Below are 24185 nucleotides of genomic sequence, written 5' to 3'. Positions count from 1 at the left end.
CTAAGCTAAACCCCTGGTCCAGTTCAGTCAAAGAAGCACTGAGTCAAGCACTGGAACAACTAATCTTTATTTTTAGATTGAACAGCAAATTCCCCTATACGATACCTAAACCACCATGGGTTCGATCCTTGTCTCTGCCTGACAAGCCCTTCAGCCTCGTGCAAGCAGACACACTCCAAAAGGTCACGCAGTCCCAAGCGCTCTTCCAGAAGATCGACAAAGGACCTCGTGGGGACTGCCTTTTATAGGTCTCCGAGCCTTGAGGGGCTGAACTACATAGGGGTGGTCTCTTTACAATCCAAGCAAACAAATTAATTACAGCAATACATTATTGATGGTTCCCCAAACCAATAACAGAATCTCCCATACATTGTTTCTAGGAGAAGCTTCTGGAAGGAAGATAACTTAACTGAATAATGCAACATTTAGCCTGGAATTCAAAGCAACCATGCCAGGGCTTAACACTTTGGCCAATCAACAATCAGCAGTGTCCTGTAACATTATTTACAATATTTACAATGCTTTTGCGATATTTACAATCCAATCAACTTCATGCATTTTACACTTCTTTGAAGGTCCTCTGCAAGAATCTCATTAATTCTATCAATTGAAGAGATGCTTCTTCTTCTTCTTCTTTCGTGTGGCATGCACAGCCTAAAGTTGTTGGACAACTTGTTCTATTTGATCTTCCCTTTGTGCACGTCGAGTTGATTGCATTAGTCGAAACAGGGCGGACCACGTGAAGGTTGCAATCTTCCACCCCGAAGAGATGCTCGTACATTTGTTATCTGCAACACTGATCTGGGCCATAGACTTACTGGCACCATTCAGCAGCTTGTCTTGTTATACACAGAAACACAGACTTGGCCAAAATGGACTAACAACGCATGAATCCTTTACTAAATTTTAGTGCTATTACTGCTCTGTTTTAGCCAGGATTTACAAAACCAGATACAGTTACAGCTACAGTTTAGTTTATTGTCACGTATACTGTGGTACAGTGAAAAGCTTTGGTTGTGTGACTAGTTCAGTTTAGTTTATTATCACGTGTTCAGAGTTACAGTGAAGCTTTTGTTGCATGCTATCCAGTCAGCAGTAAGACAACACATGATTGCAATCGAGCCATTTACAGTGTACAGATGCATGATAAAGGTATAACGTTTATTATGGTTAAAGTAAGACATTTTGCTGTAGGTGTAGAGATTTAAGAGAGTGTGGAATGATAGTCGCCAGGGTTGGGCGCCATCTTCGAAGCCCTGCACCTCATCCGCAGGCAGGATCGATCCTGGCCGGGTCTCCGGCGCTGTCCCTAGTGCCCCCCCCCCCCCCACGGGTGGCCAGAGAGGTCGGGAGTTAGACTCGAGCTGTGCCCCCAGGCCCACAGCCAGCGCAGAGAAACAGCCCTAAACCCAGCTCAACTGTGCCTGTCCCGCCAGGTGAACCTACAGCCCTCCCTGGGCTTGTGGGAAATATGGCCAGCGCGGAGAAGCAGCACTGGTGTCCCATCAGTCCAGACAGGGCTGTAGTTAACCCGGTGAGACAGGCAGAGTTGAGCTACGTTTAGCGCTGGATTGAGCCTCCGAAGCCTCGCGCGTGTGTGTGTGAGTGTGCGCATGCACGCGTGGCCGCCAAAAAATTGTGTCTCCCGTCCCCTCCATGTTTTGATAGCGAGTTCCGCTCATGCCTACAAGTAACAATTCCTTACAGCCCCATGGATGCTGCTTGACGCGCTGAGTTCTTCCAGCAGTTTGTTTGCTGCTACGGATAAACAACAATGGTCATGAAATGCAAAGTTAAGGATTTTAAGGAACTGCGATTGAAAAGTTGAAAGGACTCTACCCCCTTTGAGTAAATCCAGAGGTTTGGCATGCATAAGCCGAGAAAAAATTTAACATGCAAGTCATCTCTGGGTCAAAACAAAATAATCAGTCTGAAAAATGCAGTAACACCACACTGACAAGGCATCTGGTAACAATAAAAAGACAGTCAGTAAAGCAGGAAGCCTTTACTCTGTAACGGAATGAATTGTTAGTAAAAGAGACAAGTTAGGTTTGAGGCAGTTACAGTTCATGCCTTATCACCTGCACAAAGTTAAACAACAGCGCTTTTAAAGAGACCGTTAAGTTATTAACTGCTAAGACAGCAGGCTCTGAATTGTAAAACGCACTTCTTACATTTCTGAATGAGGAAGCTTTACATTGTACTGACATCTCCCAGCTAACAATGATCTACTCTACATTTTCCTTGATCTCTATTCCCTTTATCCTATTTTCACACCTTACACTTCCTTATCTCTGTATCTCCCTCGCCCCTGACATCAGTCTGAAGAATGGTCTTGACCCAAAACATCACCCATTCCTTCTCCCCAGAGATGCTGCCTGTCCCGCTGAGTTACTCCAGCCTTTTGTGTCTATCATCGGTTTAAACCAGCATCTGCAGTTCCTTCCCACACAAATATGACTGTCGGAAATTAAAATCTGGAGGCTTATCCCAGGCAAAGGAATTATAATTAGAAACATGGTTCAGATAAATATTCTCTTTGTCCCCATTGTTTATTTACCCAATGTGCAATTTGTGAATTGTGAAATAAATATTAAAGTCATTAGGTCATAGACAGACAACACAGAAACAGGACTTTTAGTCCACTACTAGACTAAGTTGGGTCCCAGTGGTGAGGTGGGTGGGGAGGGGGGAGGGGGGGTGTGGGAGTGTGGGAGGGGAAGTGTGTATGTGGACGGGAGGGATTTGCGAGGGGGGGGAGGAAAAGGGATGTGGGGGGGATGGGGGTGTGTGTGGGCTGGGTGTGGGGGGGAGGGAGGATGTGGGAGGGGGAGGCGGTGGTTTGGGGGAGGGGTGTGTTTGGGCAGGGGGGATGTGGGCAGGGGGGTGGGCAGGGGGTGTTGTGGGAGAGGGGTGTGGATGGGCAGGGAGCGGTGTGTGGGAGGTAGGGGTGTGTGGGGGGGTTGTGCGGGGGGAGGGGTGTGGGGGGGAGGGGTGGGGGAGAGGGGCGGGGGGGTGAGGGGGAGGGGGGAGAGAGCTCGGAGAAAAGACGGGGAAGAGCCATGGGGGAGAGTGCAGTTTCACGGGGGGAGAGGGGCAGGAGCCAGCGAGGGGGACCAGAGGGGAAGGGGTTGGGGGTGCAATGGGGATTCACAATGGGCACTGGTCATTGGTCGCTTCGCTGGTCGCTGGTCATTCTCCTCCACCGGGATCAGAGTCACCGCTTTCCGTTTGGCGACATCGGCGCCATCTCCGACTGATTGGGGATGCTCAGTCATGATCACATTGAATGGCGGTGCTGGCTCGGAGTGCCGAATGGCCTACTCCTGCACCTATTATCTATTGTCTATTGAACTGCAGATGCCCGCTTAAACCGAAGACAGACACAAAAAGCCAGAGTAACTCAGCGGGTCGGACAGCAGTTCTGGAGAAAAGGAATGGGTGACGTTTCAGGTCGAGACCCTTCTTCAGACTGAGAGTCAAACGAAAGGGAAACAAGAGATACAGACGGTGATGTAGAGAAAGTAACGATATGCAAAAAGTAATGGCGATAAAGGAGACAGGCCATTGTTGGCTGTGTGCTGGGTGAGAACGGGTTACAGACAATGAGACTCAACAAGACGACTTTGAAGCTGGTACGACTTGGGTGGGGGAGGGATGGAGTGAGAGGGGATGCAGGGGTTACTTGAAGCTAGAGAAATCAATATTTATACCAAGCTGCCCAAGTGAAATATGGCGCATGTTGAAATTATAACACGGTACACAAATATAAATAAGTGATGGCTAATTCGACACACGTCTTTGTCGACAATTGTCCAGATGCCTGATTTCCCTTTGTTTTGTTCCTGCACACCATCGATGTCCTCTCCAGCTGCAGTTTAAAGCTGGACATCACTCATACATTGGACTACTGCAGAGAGGACGCTGGGGAACGGAAAGGTGAGCAACTTTGTGCTCAGTGTACATCACGAGGGTGAGAAGTGCACGAGGATTGAGCGTTGAACGGAACAGCTACAGAGGAGTTGAAGTCGTTGGTGTGAGGTGACATGGAAAATGTCTCAAGTTGAACCACTCCGCATTGAGTATTAACAACATCAGTGCTGAGATGGAAGGAGCAGCAAATAATAAGGATGGAATCATGTGCAGCCGAGTCACCGATTAGCCTGTCCAACTATCTGAGGGGGATCACAGAAGATAGACACAAAATGCTGGACACAAAATATTTTTGTGATAGTCAAGATAGGCACAAAACATTTTTGCAACAAAACTCAGCGGGACAGGCAGCATCTCTGGGGAGAAGGAATATTTTTTAGTTTAGAGACATTGCGGTAACAGGCCCATCCACATTAACGGGACGGAGGTGGAACGTGTTTCCAGCTTCAGGTTCCTGGGGGTCAACATCTCTGATGACCTCTCTTGGACCCACAATACCTCAACTCTGGTCAAGAAGGCTCACCAGCGTCTCTTCTTCCTGAGGATACTGAAGAAGGTCCATCTGTCTCCTCAGATCCTGGTGAACTTCTACCGCTGCACCATCGAGAGCATCCTTACCAACTGTATCACAGTATGGTATGGCAACTGCTCTGTCTCCGACCGGAAGGCATTGCAGAGGGTGGTGAAAATTGCCCAACGCATCACCGGTTCCTCGCTCCCCTCCATTCAGTCTGTCCAAAGCAAGCGTTGTCTGCGGAGGGCGCTCAGCATCGCCAAGGACTGCTCTCACCCCAACCATGGACTGTTTACCCTCCTACCATCCGGGAGGCGCTACAGGTCTCTCCGTTGCTGGACCAGCAGGTCCAGGAGCAGCTTCTTCCCTGCGGCTGTCACTCTACTCAACAACGTACCTCGGTGACTGCCAATCACCCCCCCCCCCCCCCCCCCCCCCCCGGACACTCCACCCACAGGAAAAACACTATGTCTGTATACATGTAAATAGTTTTATTTATTGAAATCATATTCTATGTCGCTCTTCCAGGGAGATGCTAACTGCATTTCGTTGTCTCTGTACTGTACACTGACAATGACAATTAAAGTCGAATCTGAATCTGAATCTGAGATCTCGGAGAAAACCCATACGGTCACGGGGAGAAAGTACAACTCCATACAGACAGCACCCGCAGTCGGGATCGAACCCGGTTCTCCGGTGCTGCAAGTGCTGTAAGGCAGGAACTCTACTGCGGTGCCACTGTGCTGCCCACCACCTCCTTCCTTCCTGTTCATCACATCACTTCCTGAGCAGTTTCCTAGTTTAGTTCACACACAAGAATAAAAACTGGGACATTTCTGAAGAAGGTTTTGAACCTGAAACCTTAACTCTGTTTCTTTTTAGATGGTGAAGATGGTTGTGATAAATTGCAGCAGGATCTGGATCGATTGGCCAATGATTGGATCAATGTGAGGTGTTGCATTTTGTGAAGTCGAACATGGGCAGGTGAATGGTGGGGCTCTGGTGAGCATCGCAGAGCAGAGGAGTGCATGTGCATGGTGCCTTGAAGGTGTAGTAGCAGGTAGATAGGTTGGTCAAAAAAGCTTTTGGCACATTGGCCCTCATCAGTTAGAGTATTGAGTATAGAAGTTGGGAGGTCATGTTGCAGTTGTGTGAGACTTTGATGAGGCCGCATTTAGAGTATTGTGTTCAGTCTGGGCACCATGTTATAGGAAAGATATTGTCAAGCTGGAAAGGGTACAGAGAAGATTTACGAGGATGTTGCCAGGACTCGAGGGCCTGAGCTACAGGGAGAGGTTGAGTAGGCTGGGTCCCTATTCTTTAGAGCGCAGGAGGATGAGGGGTGATCTTATAGAGGTGTATAAAATCATGAGAGGAATAGATTGGGCAGATGCACAGTCTCTTGCCCAAAGTAGGCGAATCGAGGACCAGAGGACATAGGTTTCAGGTGAAGGGGAAAAGATTTAATAGGAATCTGAGAGTGGTCGGTGTATGGAACAAGCTGAAAGAGGAGGTAGTTGAGGCAGAGACTATCACAACACTTATGAAACAGTTAGACAAGTACATGGATTGGACAGGTTTGGAGGGATATGGATCCAATGCAGGCAGGTGGGACCCGTGTAGCTGGGACATGTTGGCCGGTGTGGACAAGTTGGGCCTGTTTCCACATTGTGTAACCCTATGACTCTCTGATTCTACCTGACCAATTATCCTTTAAACATTATTATAGTACCTACCTCAACTGCCTCCTCTGGCAGCTCATTCCATACATATATCACATATATGTGTGAAAAAAAATGCCCCAAAGTTTCCTGTTCAATCTTTCCCCTCCCACATAAACCCAAGCTCTCTAGTCCTTGATACCCCACCCCTGGGGAAAATACAGTGTGCATTCACCCTATATATTCCCTTATGCACCTCTAGAAGATCACCCCATCGCTTTTTGACGCTCGCAAAGGAATAGCCTGCCCAGCCTCCCCCTATAGCTCAGGCAATCAAGTCCTGGCACCATCCTCGTAAATCTCCTCTGCACTCTTTTCAGCTTCACGACATCTGTACTACAGATGTTATACAGGCAAATGTGTTGGAGAGAAAATGGTGCCTTTGATTATCAGAAAGTTAATTGAATGGAACATAGTGGCGCTCAGCTCCACGGAACTACAGATAAACAATGGAGTCGCAAGGGACCATTGATGCTGGAATCTGGAGCAAAAAATGAAATCTGAGGGAAGAACTCAGCAAGTCCAGCAACATTTGAGGGGAGAAAGGAATTGTTGGGCTTTCGGGTCGAATCTGTCAAGCACTGGAACAACTAATCTTTATTTTTAGATTGAACAGCAAATTCCCCTATACGATACCTTAACCACCATGGGTTCGATCCTTGTTTCTGCCTGACAAGCCCTTCAGCCTCGTGCAAGCAGACACACTCCAAAAGGTCACGCAGTCCCAAACGCTCTTCCAGAAGATCGACAAAGGACCTCGTGGGGACTGCCTTTTATAGGTCTCCGAGCCTTGAGGGGCTGAACTACATAGGGGTGGTCTCTTTACAATCCAAGCAAACAAATTAATTACAGCAATACATTATTGATGGTTCCCCAAACCAATAACAGAATCTCCCATACATTGTTTCTAGGAGAAGCTTCTGGAAGGAAGATAACTTAACTGAATAATGCAACATTTAGCCTGGAATTCAAAGCAACCATGCCAGGGCTTAACACTTTGGCCAATCAACAATCAGCAGGGTAACTGTCATGCAACATTATTTACAATATTTACAATGCTTTTGCGATATTTACAATCCAATCAACTTCATGCATTTTACACTTCTTTGAAGGTCCTCTGCAAGAATCTCATTAATTCTATCAATTGAAGAGATGGTTCTTCTTCTTCTTCTTCTTCTTTCGTGTGGCGTGCACAGCCTAAAGTTGTTGGACAACTTGTTCTATTTGATCTTCCCTTTGTGCACGTCGAGTTGATTGCATTAGTCGAAACAGGGCGGACCACGTGAAGGTTGCAATCTTCCACCCCGAAGAGATGCTCGTACATTTCTTATCTGCAACACTGATCTGGGCCATAGACTTACTGGCACCATTCAGCAGCTTGTCTTGTTATACACAGAAACACAGACTTGGCCAAAATGGGCTAACAACGCATGAATCCTTTACTAAATTTTAGTGCTATTACTGCTCTGTTTTAGCCAGGATTTACAAAACCAGATACAGTTACAGCTACAGTTTAGTTTATTGTCACGTATACTGTGGTACAGTGAAAAGCTTTGGTTGTGTGACTAGTTCAGTTTAGTTTATTATCACGTGTTCAGAGGTACAGTGAAGCTTTTGTTGCATGCTATCCAGTCAGCAGTAAGACAATACATGATTGCAATCGAGCCATTTACAGTGTACAGATGCATGATAAAGGTATAACGTTTATTATGGTTAAAGTAAGACTGTAGATGTAGAGTGCTGTAGGTGTAGAGATTTAAGAGAGTGTGGAATGATAGTCGCCAGGGTTGGGCGCCATCTTCGAAGCCCTGCACCTCATCCGCAGGCAGGATCGATCCTGGCCGGGTCTCCGGCGCTGTCCCTAGTGCCCCCCCCCCACCCCACGGGTGGCCAGAGAGGTCGGGAGTTAGACTCGAGCTGTGCCCCCAGGCCCACAGCCAGCGCAGAGAAACAGCCCTAAGCCCAGCTCAACTGTGCCTGTCCCGCCAGGTGAACCTACAGCCCTCCCTGGGCTTGTGGGAAATATGGCCAGCGCGGAGAAGCAGCACTGGTGTCCCATCAGTCCAGACAGGGCTGTAGTTAACCCGGTGAGACAGGCAGAGTTGAGCTACGTTTAGCGCTGGATTGAGCCTCCGAAGCCTCGCGCGTGTGTGTGTGAGTGTGTGCATGCGCGCGTGGCCGCCAAAAAATTGCGTCTCCCGTCCCCTCCATGTTTTGATAGCGAGTTCCGCTCTTGCCTACAAGTAACAATTCCTTACAGCCCCATGGATGCTGCTTGACGCGCTGAGTTCTTCCAGCAGTTTGTTTGCTGCTACGGATAAACAACAATGGTCATGAAATGCAAAGTTAAGGATTTTAAGGAACTGCGATTGAAAAGTTGAAAGGACTCTACCCCCTTTGAGTAAATCCAGAGGTTTGGCATGCATAAGCCGAGAAAAAATTTAACATGCAAGTCATCTCTGGGTCAAAACAAAATAATCAGTCTGAAAAATGCAGTAACACCACACTGACAAGGCATCTGGTAACAATAAAAAGACAGTCAGTAAAGCAGGAAGCCTTTACTCTGTAACGGAATGAATTGTTAGTAAAAGAGACAAGTTAGGTTTGAGGCAGTTACAGTTCATGCCTTATCACCTGCACAAAGTTAAACAACAACGCTTTTAAAGAGACCGTTAAGTTATTAACTGCTAAGACAGCAGGCTCTGAATTGTAAAACGCACTTCTTACATTTCTGAATGAGGAAGCTTTACATTGTACTGACACATCTCCCAGCTAACAATGATCTACTCTACATTTTCCTTGATCTCTATTCCCTTTATCCTATTTTCACACCTTACACTTCCTTATCTCGGTATCTCCCTCGCCCCTGACATCAGTCTGAAGAAGGGTCGTGACCCGAAACATCACCCATTCCTTCTCCCCAGAGATGCTGCCTGTCCCGCTGAGTTACTCCAGCCTTTTGTGTCTATCATCAGTTTAAACCAGCATCTGCAGTTCCTTCCCACACAAATATGACTGTCGGAAATTAAAATCTGGAGGCTTATCCCAGGCAAAGGAATTATAATTAGAAACATGGTTCAGATAAATATTCTCTTTGTCCCCATTGTTTATTTACCCAATGTGCAATTTGTGAATTGTGAAATAAATATTAAAGTCATTAGGTCATAGACAGACAACACAGAAACAGGACTTTTAGTCCACTACTAGACTAAGTTGGGTCCCAGTGGTGAGGTGGGTGGGGAGGGGGGGGGGGGGGTGTGGGAGTGTGGGAGGGGAAGTGTGTATGTGGACGGGAGGGATTTGCGAGGGGGGGGAGGAAAAGGGATGTGGGGGGGATGGGGGTGTGTGTGGGCTGGGTGTGGGGGGGAGGGAGGATGTGGGAGGGGGAGGCGGTGGTTTGGGGGAGGGGTGTGTTTGGGCAGGGGGGATGTGGGCAGGGGGGTGGGCAGGGGGTGTTGTGGGAGGGGGGTGTGGATGGGCAGGGAGCGGTGTGTGGGAGGTAGGGGTGTGTGGGGGGGTTGTGCGGGGGGAGGGGTGTGGGGGGGAGGGGTGGGGGAGAGGGGCGGGGGGGTGAGGGGGGAGGGGGGAGAGAGCTCGGAGAAAAGACGGGGAAGAGCCATGGGGGAGAGTGCAGTTTCACGGGGGGAGAGGGGCAGGAGCCAGCGAGGGGGACCAGAGGGGAAGGGGTTGGGGGTGCAATGGGGATTCACAATGGGCACTGGTCATTGGTCGCTTCGCTGGTCGCTGGTCATTCTCCTCCACCGGGATCAGAGTCACCGCTTTCCGTTTGGCGACATCGGCGCCATCTCCGACTGATTGGGGATGCTCAGTCATGATCACATTGAATGGCGGTGCTGGCTCGGAGTGCCGAATGGCCTACTCCTGCACCTATTATCTATTGTCTATTGAACTGCAGATGCCCGCTTAAACCGAAGACAGACACAAAAAGCCAGAGTAACTCAGCGGGTCGGACAGCAGTTCTGGAGAAAAGGAATGGGTGACGTTTCAGGTCGAGACCCTTCTTCAGACTGAGAGTCAAACGAAAGGGAAACAAGAGATACAGACGGTGATGTAGAGAAAGTAACGATATGCAAAAAAGTAATGGCGATAAAGGAGACAGGCCATTGTTGGCTGTGTGCTGGGTGAGAACGGGTTACAGACAATGAGACTCAACAAGACGACTTTGAAGCTGGTACGACTTGGGTGGGGGAGGGATGGAGTGAGAGGGGATGCAGGGGTTACTTGAAGCTAGAGAAATCAATATTTATACCAAGCTGCCCAAGTGAAATATGGCGCATGTTGAAATTATAACACGGTACACAAATATAAATAAGTGATGGCTAATTCGACACACGTCTTTGTCGACAATTGTCCAGATGCCTGATTTCCCTTTGTTTTGTTCCTGCACACCATCGATGTCCTCTCCAGCTGCAGTTTAAAGCTGGACATCACTCATACATTGGACTACTGCAGAGAGGACGCTGGGGAACGGAAAGGTGAGCAACTTTGTGCTCAGTGTACATCACGAGGGTGAGAAGTGCACGAGGATTGAGCGTTGAACGGAACAGCTACAGAGGAGTTGAAGTCGTTGGTGTGAGGTGACATGGAAAATGTCTCAAGTTGAACCACTCCGCATTGAGTATTAACAACATCAGTGCTGAGATGGAAGGAGCAGCAAATAATAAGGATGGAATCATGTGCAGCCGAGTCACCGATTAGCCTGTCCAACTATCTGAGGGGGATCACAGAAGATAGACACAAAATGCTGGACACAAAATATTTTTGTGATAGTCAAGATAGGCACAAAACATTTTTGCAACAAAACTCAGCGGGACAGGCAGCATCTCTGGGGAGAAGGAATATTTTTTAGTTTAGAGACATTGCGGTAACAGGCCCATCGGCCCATCGGGTCCGCGCCGGCCAGCGATCCCCGCACACTCACACTGTCTCCACACACAATGGGACAATTTTTACAGTTACCAAGACAATTAACCTACAAACCTATACGTCTTGGGAGTGTGGGAGGAAACCGAAGATCTCGGAGAAAACCCATACAAGTCATGGGGAGAGCGTACAAACTCCGTACAGACAGTGCCCGTAGTTGGGATCGAACCCGGGTCTCCGGTGCTGCAAGCACTGTAAGGCAGCAGCTCTACCGCTGCTCCACCGTGACCATGGGCGACACAAATTGCTGGGGGATCTGTAGACATATATTGCAAGGTCCTCCTCTTCCTCCACACCTCTCAGTAGCCTCTAAAGGGGCTGACCCACTTGGACGACCTAATCCGTGAGTTCTGGCGAGTTTGCCCTCGACTCATACTCGCACAAGGTCGTAGGAGGTCTTTAGTTTAGTTTAGTTTAGTTTACTTTAGCCCGATCGCTAGGGATCGCCGGAGAAGAGCTCCGACCGCCGGCCCGCGGCCGATAACATCCTGAAGTCGCGGTCTGCGGAGCTTCTAGCTGCGGGCACGGCGTACACTTACCATCCGGAGCCTGGGATCCCTCACCTGGGAACAGCCGGAGAAGAGCTCCGACCGCCGGCCTGCGGCCTAGAACATCCTGAAGCCGCGACCTCCGGTAGGAAAGCGCCGATTCGGGACCTCCGGTGTTCGACCGTCCGACGTCGGAGTTCCAACCATCCCGACGAGAGGGCCTGTACATCGGGCCGTCCGTAGCGGCGACTACGGAGGTTTATGGCCCGGACCACGGGTGAACAATGGAGGAGGACTGACTGTACTTTGTGCCTTCCAACACAATGAAGAATGCTGTGGTGGATGTTTGTGTTTAATTCTATTGTGTATTGTGTGTTCTTTTTTGATTGTATCGCTGCTGGCAAATTCATTTCACTGCACTTATATTTATATGTGATGAATAAAACGGATTGATTGATTGATTGATTGATTTAGTTTAGTTTAGAGATACAGCGCAGAAACAGGCCATCTCGGCCCACCGAGTCTGCACCGACCAGTGATCCCCGCACATTAACACTATCCTACACACACTAGGGTCAATTTTACATTTATGCCAAGCCAATTAACCTACAAACCTGTAAGTCTTTGGAGTGTGGGAGGAAACGGAAACATAGAAAACCCACGCAGGTCACGGAGAGTACGTACAAACTCCGTACAGACAGCCCCTGTCGAACAGAGAAGCACCCATAGATTCTAGATCTCAGTTAATAGAAACTACATTATTTTAATAAAATCACTGTGTTGAATTCTCCAGCTACCTTTGAGAGTCCGTGTACACGGTCCTCAATGTACCCCTCTTCTTCCACACTACACAGAATCTTCCAACCCTGGAGTTTAATTCCATATTATTTCAGTCTTGCTACTTTGTCTTCTTCTTCAGAACCTCTTAAGGGGCTGTCCCACTTGGGCGACCTAATCCACGACACAAGGTCGTAGGAGGTCTTTGTAACTCTCCTTCATGCTCGAGAGTAGTCCCCGCGTACTCGAGGCCTCAGCTAGGTATTGTTCAACGTTGAAAAATGCTTGCGAGTAAAAAAGGTAGCCATGGAAAAAATCGATACTTTTTAACTCGTAGGTTTAGTCGTAGTAGGTCGTAGTAGGTCGGCATGTTAGTCATAGGTAATCGAGGGTAGTCGAAGGTAGTTGAAGGTAGTCGAATGTAATCGTAGATAGTCTTCATCATAGTCGAAGGGAGGTCGAAGGAGGTTGAAGGAGATCGAAGGAGGTCGTCTTCACTCTCCACTATTCGGTGTCCAATTTTCCCGGTTAGTCGTAGTTAGTCGAAGCTAGTCTTCTACATAGTCAAAGGAGGTCTTCAACATGACATTTTTTCTAAACTCTCCTAAACTTTTCTAAACTCACCAATTAGGTCACCTAGGTGGGACAGCCCCTTTACTTTGACCAAGCATGTTGTTCTCTTTCGAACAATTCCTTGTGATAGCACACTTGTGAAGTGTATAGTACATTTTGCAAGGTTGAAGTCCTTACGAGAATAGTCTTGAGCAACACACAAAGAGTTGGAGGAACTCAGCTGATCATGCGGTAACTGTGGAGGAAATAGTTCAATGATTCAATGGATATTTATCGTCAGATAAGCAATTGAACATTACATAGTGAACTTCATTTTGCATTGAAATCTGGTGCTGCCATGCATGCCGCCTTTTTATCAAGTTGAAAGACCCAGCCTGGCCATGAATAGCCGTGGACAGGCGATGGTTCACCTCGGATCTGAAGAAGAGTCCTATCTCGAAACATTGCCTGTCCATTTCCTTCAGATATGCTGACCGACACGCTGAGTTACTCCAGCACCTTGTGTTTTTCTCATTATGATATGTGGAAGTTATCATGGTGGCTATGAGATGCGATGAGAATTGGATTAACGATTAGTAGAAGAGTGAAAGGCCATGCAGCCGCGGGTCAGTGAGGAGTGACAGTGTTACTGCTGGAAAGGGGGGAACAGGCTAGGGGTTGGGCAGGCTAGATGCAGGAAGATTGCTCCCTATGTTGGGGAAGTCCAGGACAAGGGGTCACAGCTTAAGGATAAGGGGGAAATCCTTTAAAACCGAGATGAGAAGAACTTTTTTCACACAGAGAGTGGTGAATCTCTGGAACTCTCTGCCACAGAGGGTAGTCGAGGCCAGTTCATTGGCTATATTTAAGAGGGAGTTAGATGTGGCCCTTGTGGCTAAGGGGATCAGATGGTATGGAGAGAAGGCAGGTACGGGATACTGAGTTGGATGATCAGCCATGATCATATTGAATGGCGGTGCAGGCTCGAAGGGCCGAATGGCCTACTCCTGCATCTAATTTCTATGTTTCTATGTTTCTATGAGTGTCAGCTCATGACTAGGGGGAGAAGGTGTGCTGGTTCGATGCGAGCAGATGTGTAGATGGGAAGGAAAGATTTTGGAGTGCAATGGCGCAATCCAGCTCCCCACACTGACCTTTCTGTCCTCTCTATTGTCAGAGTGAGGCCAAATGCAAATTGGAGAAACAGCCCCTCATCTTTCGCATGGGCAGCTAACAACCCAGCGGTATGAACATAGACTTCTCTAACTTCAAGTAACCCTTGCTTTCCCTCTCTCACCATCCCTCCCCTTCCCGGTTCTCCGACCAGTCTGACTGTCTCCGATTACATTTTATCCCTGTTTGCTTTGTTGTTACGTTCTCCCAACTAACAATGATCTATTCAACATTACCCTTGATCTGCATCCCCTTTGCCCCGTTTTCACACCTTACACTTCCTTATCTCTATACCTCCCGCTCCCGTGTCTGAAGAAGGGTCTCGACCCGAAAAGTTCACCCATTCCTTCTATCCAGAGATGCTGCCTGTCCCGCTGAGTTACTTCAGCATTTTGTATCCATCTTCCGTTTCAACCAGCATGTGCAGTTCCTTCCCACACACTTTGTCCGCCCATTGTTGCTCTGATCAGTCACTGAAGCCCCAATGGCATTCTGTAGCATAGCTTAGAGCTATAGTGCTCCAGCTTCGTCCCAAGCTTGGCACTAAGGCTTGTTGAAGATGACCTGTTCTGGTGGCCTGATCTGATTGAGGGAGTCACTTCACAAGGTACAGCAAAAACTACACACGTATCAACATCAATTCTGCAGTTCTGGTGCAGCCGCAGCAGTAGAATGGGCCCTTGGAGTGCAACCCCCCTCTCCCCCCCCCCCCCCCCCCCCCCCCCCACCTCCACTCTCTCCCTCCCTCCCTCTTCTGTAATACTGCAATCAAACTCCTGTGGTGACCAATATAACCCAGCAACTACAATTATCTTGCTCACAGAAAATATCCCTACTTGACCTCCACGACATTCTGTGGCAAAGAATTCCACAGATTCACCACCCTCTGACTAAAGAAATTTCTCCTTATCTTCCGAAAGAAAGTCCTTGAATTCTGAAGCTATGACCTCTAGTCCTTGACTCTCCCACTAGGGAAAACATCCTTTCCACATCCACACCCACTCCAGGCCTTTCACTATTCTGTATGTTTCAATTAAGTACCCCCCTCGTCCTTCTAAACACCAGCGAGTACAGGCCCAGTTCCATCAAACACTCATCATAAGCTAACCTACTCATTCTTGTAAACCTCCCCTGGACCCTCTCCAGAGCCAACACATCCTTCCTCAGATATTGTGCCCAAAACTGCTCACAATATTCCAAATGCAGCCTGACCAGTGCTGACCTTATAGAGCCTCAGCATTACATCCCTGTTTTTGTATACAAGCCCTCTTTAAATAAATGGTAGCATTGAGTTTGCTTTCTTTACTCCCGATTTCCTCCTGCATACCAGTGTCATGCTGATGGGTTAATTGGCCGCCTTCAGAGACTGTTACTGGCAGAGCAAACACAGAGGTGCTGATGGATTTGCCCGAGAGAAGGTGTGCTTTATGGGGAAACCGAGGCGGTGGGAAGTGGGACTAATGGGATTGTTCCCTGGAAGGTGGCGTAAAACTGATGGGCCGAAAGGTCCCCTTTGTCTCGTCCTTAGTATGAGATTAAGGTGGCGCAGCAGTAGAGTTGCTGCCTTACAGCGCTAGAGACCCGGGTTCGACCCTGACTACGGGTGCCGTCTGTACGGAGTTGGTCCGTTCTCCCCGTGACCTGCGTTGGTTTTCTGCGGGAACTCCGTCCGGTTTCCTCCAAAGACGCACAGGTACAGGTTTGTAGGTTACTTGGTGAAATTGTAAATTGTCGCCAGTGTGTGTAGGGTAGATTTAGTGTGCGGGGATCGCTGGTCGGTGTGGGCTGAAGGGCCTATTTCAACGCTGTATCTCAAAACTAAACTAAACTAAACTAAACTAAACTAAACTAAATTCCCAGAATACATTGGGTACGCAGATGCAAGAGCTCCTCCTAGTGGCATAAAACTGCAATGTTACAACATGGTCCCATGCTCCAGAACACCTCAGTGGAGGAGTTTATATAAACAAATAAAACAACGTTTCATGAATAGTGTCGTTAAAATTAGTGCTTTATATGTTCACTGACGAAGGAATATTGCACTTGCTTAAATGCAGGTGCAATATAAATCATAAATGAGAATTAAAATGTCAGAAGATACACACAATAAGCTGGAGTAACTCAGCGGGACAGGCAACATCTCTGGAGAGAAGGAATGGGCGACCTTTCGGGTCGAGACCCTTCTTCAGACCCGAAACGTCACCCACTCCTTCTCTCCAGAGATGCAGCCCGTCCCGCTGAGTCACTGCAGCATTTTGTGTCTGTCATGAGAATACCCGTTGCATCTATGCCTTGACCGTGGTCTCCTGGTCCAGGCGCTTCTGCTAATTGCCATGGATAGTAAGAGTCATAAATAGAATGAGGCCCTCATTCATTTAGAAAGATCTCCCGTAATGATTAAAAAGATTGGCATTTACATCAAAGACGATTGTTCATCAGGAGAGAGTGCTTGTTCATCAGATGATTTATGAACTCGGCACTTTTGTGCCTCCCATTGCGGGTGACAAATATTATTTCCACTCCAGTCGCACAATGTGTATAATTACAGTTTGAGTATGTTGCTGTTGATCTTGAAAACACAGCACTCAATCTTTTTTCAAATAACCATTGTTGTACATGCACAGTCCATATTATGTTATTTCCCCAACTGTTCTCGAGGAACTAAACCCATTGTAATCGCCAAACACCACTGCTGAGTCCGCCTAAACCTACCTGATCTCCCGATTGCGAAACACTTTAACTTCCCCTCCCATTCCCACACTGACCTTTCTATCCTGGCCCTCCTCCATTGTCAGAGTGAGGCCCAGCACAAATTGGAGGAACAGCACCTCATATTTCACTTGGGCAGCTTACACCCCAGCGGTATGAATGTTGACTTCTCTAATTTCAAGTAACCCTTGCTTTCCCTCTCTCTCCATTCCTCCCCCTTCCCAGTTCTCCAACCAGTCTGACAGTCCCCCTGATTACATTTTATCTCTGTATGCTTCGTTGTCACCTTCTGCTAGCTAACAATGATCTACTCTACATTTTCATTGTACCCCATCTCTTTTGATGTCTCGTTTTCACACCTTATCCTTCCTTATCTCATTAGATTAGATTAGATATAATTTATTGCCACACAGCCAGGCTGGTGGTAATTTGGGTTGTCTGCAGCGATACAATAATAAAGAACACACAACCACAATAAAACTGTAACACAAACATCCACCACAGCATTCATCACTGTGGTGGAAGGCACAAAATTTGTCTCCCTTTTCCCTGACTCTCAGTCTGAAGAAGGGTCTCGACCCAACACGTCACCCATTCCTTCTCTCCTTCTGTCCCGCTGAGTTACTCCAGCATTTTGTGTCTAACCTTTGTAATCTCAACTGGTTCACACCAGATTGATTGGTTAATTGAAAGATATAGCATGGAAACAGTACTTCGGCCCATCGAGTCCATAACATTCTAGAATGAGGTCTAAACTTATGGTAGTTCTATATTATCCACTCCAGATACAGTGGTGGCAATTTATAGAGACCAATAAAACCTACAAACTCGCACGCCTCAGGGAGAATGTGCACCTTTGGACACCCACACAGTTGCAGAGAGGATTTGCAAACTCCACACAGACAGCACCCAAGGTCAGGATCGAACCCAGAACTCTGCCGCTATGAGGCACCAGATCACCGTCCCTTTAAGGAACAGCTTCAGCATGATATGAGATCAGCTCTGAGCCATCTCCTTAGTGGGGTGGAAGATTGCACGTGGTCCGCCCTGTTTCGACTAATGCAATCAACTCGACGTGCACAATCAAATAAGATCAAATAGAACAAGTTGTTCTACAACTTTAGGCTGTGCACGCCACACGAAAGAAGAAGAAGCTCTCCTCAGTTTTTTAAAGCAACATTCACACTGCTCTCATAATTGATTGGGCGTAATAGATTTCTTACTGCACATGGGCGCTATTAACTTGCATATATCTTGTGCTGCGGAGTGTGTTACATTTTAAAATAACCCTTTCGGTAGGGGGCGCTGCTCTGGCAGCAGCCATGTCAGCAGTGCGTCAGTTTTTTCAACTTTTAAATTTTTTTTTAGTATGTTTTAAAGTATGTGCTTAATGTTCCTTTGTGTGTTTTGTGTGGGGGGTGGGGGGGGGGGCAAGGGGGAAACCGCTTCGGTCGCCTCCTCCATGGAGAGGCGACTTTTTCCAGGTCGCCTCCCCCGTGGCCTAACATCAAGGATCGGCGCGGCCTTTCCCGGAGACGCGCCCGGGGCTTCAGCGGCGGGCGCAGCGTGGACTCTCGTTGTGGAGCGGGTGAGCCCTCGCTGGGGCTCGCTGGAGGGGAGCGCTCCGTTTCGCTGGCCCGGGGCAGCCGGCAGCCTGAAGTCGCAGCCTGAAGTCGCGGTCTGCAGAGCTCCAGCTGGTGCGGTGTCTACAGCCCGGCATCCCTCGTGGGGGACCCGGGGAAAGAAGAAGCCATCACTGCCGGGCCCGCGGCCAACTTCTACCGCAGGTCCGGCATGGACTTACCATCACCCCTGGAGGGGAGCTTCGACCGCCAGCCCTGCAGTCCACGGTGCTTCTGGCTGCGGCGGAGACTTTAAATCTCGACTGCCGGCCTGCGGCCTACAACAACTTAAAGCCGCGGTCTCCGGTGAGGAAGAGCCGATCCTGGACTGACTCTGGACTCTGGTCCTGTCCACGGGGGGGAAATGGAGGAGGACTGGCCAAATTTTGTGCCTTCCACCACAGTGATGAATGCTGTGGTGGATGTTTGTGTTACAGTTTTATTGTGGTTGTGTGTTCTTTATTATTGTATCGCTGCAGACAACCCAAATTCCACCGACCCTGGTTGTGTGGTAATAAATTCTATCTCTATCTATCTAACCCGTCTCCTAGAAAAACATCTGTTTCTGCAGATCTAGGTTTCTAAACTCAAAGAGATACCTGATTGAATATGTGTCCGGTACACACACATTCCCCCCACTGCTAATTATTTTACATAGAGGTTGGTAAGTGCTTGCAACATGCTGCTGGGGTTAAAGGTCAGGCCACCGCTGTGAGGACTCTCCCGACGCCGGGACAACACCACCCGGCCAGAACGGCCAGGAACATCGGGCCTCCGTAGAGGCAATAGCGGTGGCCTCAACAGGCCTGACTTTAGGTGAACTGGGGATGGGGACTGGACTTTGCGCCTTCCCCCACAGTGGTATCCATTGTGGGGGGATGATTTTTCTGTGTGTAAGTTAACATGTTAGCCTGTGTCCAAGATGGCTGTCGGAAGGGAGAGTGGACGCTGGCGCGCTTTGGCTGCAGCCTTGGAAGCCTTACCCCACTACTCAAACCTCACGTAAAAAACCTTGGCGTGATATTTGACTCAGCACTGAAATTTGACAAACAAATCAATGCCGTGGTAAAAGCTAGCTTCTTTCAGCTCCGGACGATAGCTAAAATAAAACAATTCCTCCAGTTTGATGACCTGGAAAAGATCATCCACACATTCATCTCTTCCCGCCTAGATTACTGCAACTCCCTTTACACTGGCATCAGCCAATCTTCACTGTCCCGCCTGCAACTGGTCCAAAACGCCGCAGCAAGACTCCTGACGGGCACCCGAAAAAGGGACCACATCACCCCGATCCTGGCCTCTCTCCACTGGCTCCCTGTGCGGTTCCGTATAAACTTCATGATTCTCCTCCATGTCTACGTAGCCCTCAATGGGCTTGCCCCCACCTACATAAAAAGTCTTCTCACCCACCACTCCACCTCCAGGCCCCTCAGATCGGCCGACTTGGGGTTGCTGAATATCCCACGGTCTAGGCATAAGCTCAGGGGTGACCGCCCCTTTGCGGTTGCAGCCCCTAGACTGTGGAACAGCATCCCCTTTCCCATCAGAACTGCCCCCTCCATCGACTCTTTTAAGTCAAGACTAAAGACCTATCTATACTCCCAAGCCTTTCCTGACGTCCTCTGAGTGAGGGCTACATGTATATATGTATGTAGTTTGTTTTGTTGTGCTGTTCTTATAACAAATGTAAAGCACTTTGGCCAACGAGAGTTGTTTTTTAAATGTGCTATATAAATAAATGTGACTTGACTTGACTTGACTATATCAGGCCAACCAGAGTTGGTGGCACGGTGGCGCAGCGGTAGAGTTGCTGCATTCCAGTGGCGGAGACCCGGATTCGACCCTGACTACCGGTGCTGTTTGTACGGAGTTTAGCCGTTCTCCCCGTGACCAGCGTGGGTTTTCTCTGAGGTCTTCGGTTTCCTCCCCCACTCCAAAGACATACAGGTTTGTAGGGTAATTGGCTTGGTATAAATGTAAATTGTCCCTTGTGTGTGTAGGATGGTGTGATCACAGATCACAGATCGGTGGGATCACAGATCGGTGCGGACTCAGTGGGCCGAAGGGCCTGTTTCCGCGCTGTATCTCGAAACAAAACTATAAAGAACTGCATACAGTAGTCCAAGTATAGTCTCACCAATGCCTTGTGCAGCTGTTGTACGATGTCTCAACTCCTGGACTCAATAGGGGTCACAGCTTAAGAATAAGGGGTAGGCCAGTTTTGGGGACAGAGCCTTCTCCAGGGCAGCTCCCAGGCTCTTGAACTCCCTTCCCCAACTGATCCGCAATTCCGTGTCCCTCACCATCTTCCAGTCCCGCCTCAAGACCCATCTCTTCACCTCTGCCTATCCTTAGCCCCACGTCCCCCTCCCTTTTCATCTGTGCTTGAATTGCCTCATATTGTGTTTTGAATTGAATTCTGTCTTTAATTTGTGTACTAGTCATGTCTCTACTATTTATTTCATTCCGCTTACATGTTTTTCCTCTACTTGCTAAGTTTTTGTAAGGTGTCCTTGAGACTCTTGAAAGGCGCCCATAAATAAAATATTATTATTATTATTTAGGACTGAGATAAGAAAAAACCTATTCACCCAAAGAGTTGTGAATCTGTGGAATTCTCTGCCACAGAAGGCAGTGGAGGCCAATTCACTGGATGTTTTCAAGAGAGAGTTAGATTTCGCCCTTTGGGCTAAAGGAATCAAGGGATATGGGGAAAAAGCAGGAACGGGGTACTGATTTTAGATGATCTGCCGTGATCATATTGAATGGCGGTGCTGGCTCGAAGGGCCAAATGGCCTACCCCTGCACATACTTTTCCATGTTTCTATACCCTGACCAACGAGGGCAAGCTCACCAAATGCCTCCTTCACCTCCCTGCCATCCTGTGTTGCCTCTCTCAGGGTAATGTACCTCCCTCCAGCACATTCCATAAAGGATATGCAACCTCTAACACACATTGAAATCGTGAGCAACTCACATGCTGAAAGTAAGGTGACTTAAGGAATTAAATTAAATGAATCCATCGAAGAAAAGAAGAGGTGCCGTGTGATTTTTCATTCATACAAAAGCTCATTGGTCTTTGCAATTAATTTCTGATTAAAATCAATACCATGAAATTTGAATATAATAATGACACATTTAACTGCCGAAAGACCTTCTGATAGTTATTCTGTAATTATATGAATAATTGATTTAATTTCCAACTAACCATGGTAGCACTGTAAAATCTTAAAATACAAAGTATATACTTCGTAATTTCTAGAAAATAGTAAATACGTTTTAGGGACTGGATGACATAACTCAATGAAGTCTCATTTCTTAAAATTGTAATTTCACAAGGTCAATAACTTCTCATTTTTTAATTATCCTACTCATAAAGAAAGACTTAGCACCCCCACAGACTCACACTACTTTCCAGACTGTGAAATGCCTTTGACCAAACGTAGACTGGGCAGTCGTTTCGTTGAACACCTTCGCTCAGTCCACCTGGACCTACCCGATCTCCTGGTTGACAAACACTTTAATTCCCCTTCCCATTCCCAAACTGACCTTTCTGTCCTGGGCCTCCTCCATTGTCAGAGTGAGGCCAACTCAAATTGGAGGAACAGCATCTAATATTTTGCTTGGGCAGCTTACAGCCCAGTGGTATGAAATTGATTTCTCCAACTTCAAGTAACCCCTGCATTCCCTCTCTCTCCATCCCTCTCCTAACCAAGTTGTACCAGCTACAAGGTCATCTTCTTGAGTCTCATTGTCTGTACCTGTTCTCACCTAGCCCACAGCTAACAATGGCCTGTTTCCTTTATCATAGTTACTTTTTTGCATATCTTTAATTCATTTGTTCTATATATCCCAACATCACCATCTATATCTCTTGTTTCCCATTCGTCTGACAGTCTGAAGAAGCGTCTCGACCCAAAACGTCATCTTTTCCTTTACTCCAGAGATGCTGTTTGACCCGTTGAGTTACTCCAGCTTTTTGTGTCTATCTTGAGTATCGATGGTATTTTTCAAGTGCCTTAAAATACCCGCTATAGGTATCCAGAGGCATATGGAACGGTATGCTGTGGGCTTTGTGCCAGGTCTTGATCATCAAATAGCCTTTCTTTTTAATCAACCAAAGACTGCATTGGCCTAATGAGTGTGATTAACAATGTCCTTATTGGTGTCTACTTCACTCAGTGATAGCTCCAAAGTTTTAGGAAATGTTATACATTTTCCAGGTTCTCGCCAGAAACTGTGTTCAGATAGTGAATCTAAGACTCACCCTCGCGTATGGTTTTGGGCAGCACGGTGGAGCAGCAGTAGAGTTGCTGCCTTACAGTGATTTCTGCACCAGAGACACTTCGAACCCGACTACTGGTGCGGAGTTTGTACGTTCTCCCCGTGACCGCCTGTGTTTTCTCCGAGATCTTCGGTTTCCTCCCACACTCCAAAGACGTACAGGTTTGTGGGTTAATTGGGCTTTTGTTGGGGTTTTTTAAAGTATGGACTGCTTTTTCTCGAGACACCACCAGCTGAGATTCCAAAGTTTAGATGGTATTTATTACAATGCAGGAGGAGGTTCATTGAGTCATCGCAGTCATTGAGTCTCCTGCCTTTTCCCCATAACCGCTGACACCCGTACTAATCAATAATGTAACTATCTCTGCCTTAAAAATATCCACTGACTCGGCCTCCACAGCCTTCTGTGGCAAAGAAATCCACAGATTCACCACCCTCTTACTAAAGAAATTCCTCCTCATCTCCTCCCTTAAATGAACGTTCTTTAATTCTGAGGCTGCGACCTCGAGTCCTAGATTAGTGGAAACATCCTCACCACATCCACTCCATCCAAGCCTTTCACTGTTTTGTTAGTTTCAATGAGGTCCCCCCCCCCCCCCCCCCCCTCCCCCTCATCCTTCTAAACTCCAGCGAGTACAGGCCCAGTGCAGTCAGATCGTTGCATTACAACAACAAACTATGCACTAAATGGGTTAGTATTTATTTTAATACCTTCCCGATGATAATAGCGAGCTCTAGCTTAAGATATTGCCGATCAAGTAACAGTGGTTTTGCCTTGACTTTGTTTGACCTTTCTGCCATACATTTGATGGAGAATTTTGGCACATTCATTATTCAGATAACAGAACTTAATTGTGCTTGGATCCTGCCAGGAGCTGAATCCATCACAATGAGGTGTGAACGTTATTACATCCCAACATGACACAGGTTATTGATGATTTCCTGTTCTTCCCTTCAAACTACTTTCACATTACAAACATTTGCTTTATTGCCGTTAGGTATGACTGTAAAGTAACGGCGGAAACATAATGAAGCAGACCTCTAGGCAGTAGGTAATGACATATTATTTTAGACATAACATCTCCAAGGAACAGTTTTATATCAGCTTCAAATGACATTCTGCAGGGTGTACTAACAGTCATATGTCACGGACAATGGCCCAGCAACCCAACCTGTCCATGCCGACCAAGATGTCCCATCTATGCCAATTCCAATTGCCAGTGTTTGGCCCATCCTGACAACATCTGGACACAAAACTATACAATGCTATGTTTTGGCATTGGCATGACATGATATGGTATGGTATGGTATGGCATGGCATGGTATGGCATGGCAAGGCATGGCATGGTATGGTATGGTATGGCATGGCATGGCATGGTAAGGTATGGTATTTATTTGTCACATGTCAGATGTATTCAAGAGAGAGTTAGATATAGCTCTTGGAGCTAACAGAATCAAGGGATATGGG

Source organism: Amblyraja radiata, chromosome 2, assembly GCF_010909765.2.
Source record: "Amblyraja radiata isolate CabotCenter1 chromosome 2, sAmbRad1.1.pri, whole genome shotgun sequence".
NCBI classification, from domain to species: domain Eukaryota; kingdom Metazoa; phylum Chordata; class Chondrichthyes; order Rajiformes; family Rajidae; genus Amblyraja; species Amblyraja radiata.
The sequence above is the reverse complement of the archived record's forward strand: the minus strand, read 5'-3'. Positions refer to the sequence as shown.